General features: G+C 39.3%; 1 non-coding gene across 1 annotated transcript; it reads right to left on the reverse strand.

Annotated features, from left to right (window-relative positions):
* Nucleotides 1-246: 246 nt before the first annotated feature.
* Nucleotides 247-320, reverse strand: TRNAR-UCU (transfer RNA arginine (anticodon UCU)). Its single transcript has one exon. It is a non-coding gene; the product is annotated as a tRNA-Arg (tRNA).
* Between the last annotated feature and the right edge of the window lie 977 nt (nucleotides 321-1,297).

Genomic DNA, 1,297 nt, shown 5'->3' on the forward strand with positions numbered 1-1,297 from the left:
TTTAAATCATGTCATGAAATGTTCTGACGCCCGCTATTTTACAAATCCAATAATCATTTTTATTCAGAAAATATCCAACATGTATAAAATGAAGCAGAAATAGACTTCTTCCCCTGATCTGATCTGTCACAGTAAAATACCCAGAGATAAACAATTCACAATGAAGAACCATCTTCTGAAGCTGCCAAGATAAATCCAGTAAATTTATATTATACTGTGCGTAAAACAAAAGATTACGGTAGGCACCATCTCTGCCGGGACTCGAACCCGGAACCTCTGGATTAGAAGTCCAGCGCGCTCGTCCATTGCGCCACAGAGACCTCACCGCATGCTCACCATCAGCATCAGCTCTGAAAAAGAATACACCTTCTGCATCCACAGCATCACTTGTGCATCATCTCAGCATCATCTCAGCATCATCACCCTCCTCCTCCCCAGCATCCTCTCCCAGGGAATGCTGCAAAATCAGGATGCAGGAATGTGCACATAAAACGACAGCAACGCAGCTTCTGCAGCATCAGGCAGGGAGGGCAGGAGAGGGTTAACTGCGAGATGCAAGAGCATCCTCCGTGCTGCATCACCCGGACGCCACATCTGAGAACAAGGACATAGAAAAGATGGAGCGGAATACAGGATAGAGAGAAAGGGGATGAGAGGAGAACAATGGAGGCGAGCGGAGACAACGGAGGAGGAATCCAGATGGAAAATTTAGGGAAAAATTGTGGCATCACAGACGGGGTCAGGGGGAGCGGGATTATTACAGAGAACAGGGCTGAGAATGTCATCATAGGAGGAGAGCAGGAAGAATGGCATGGAAAAGACAGAAGGAAGCAGGATGGATGATAGATAGATAGATAGATAGATAGATAGATAGATAGATAATAGATGATAGATATTAGATAGATAGACAATAGATAGATAATAGTTAGATAATAGAGAGATAACAAATAATAGATAGATAGATGATAGATAGATAATATATAGATAACAGATAATAGAAACATAGATAATGATAGATAATAGATAACAGATACATAGATAAATAATAGATAGATAGATAGATAATACATCGATAGATTACAGATAGATAACAGACAGATAATAGATAATAGTTAGATAGATAAATAATAGATAGATAATATATAGATGATAGATAAATAGATAGATAAATGATAGATAGATAGATAGATAGATAGATAGATAGATAGATAGATAGATGAGTAGAGCCATGTTACAGGTTATATACACTAGATTCCTTGATAGGGCGTTGATCCAGGGAACTAGTCTGATTGCCGTA

This window comes from Ranitomeya variabilis, chromosome 1 (genome assembly GCF_051348905.1).
Source record: "Ranitomeya variabilis isolate aRanVar5 chromosome 1, aRanVar5.hap1, whole genome shotgun sequence".
Classification (NCBI taxonomy): Eukaryota; Metazoa; Chordata; class Amphibia; order Anura; family Dendrobatidae; genus Ranitomeya; species Ranitomeya variabilis.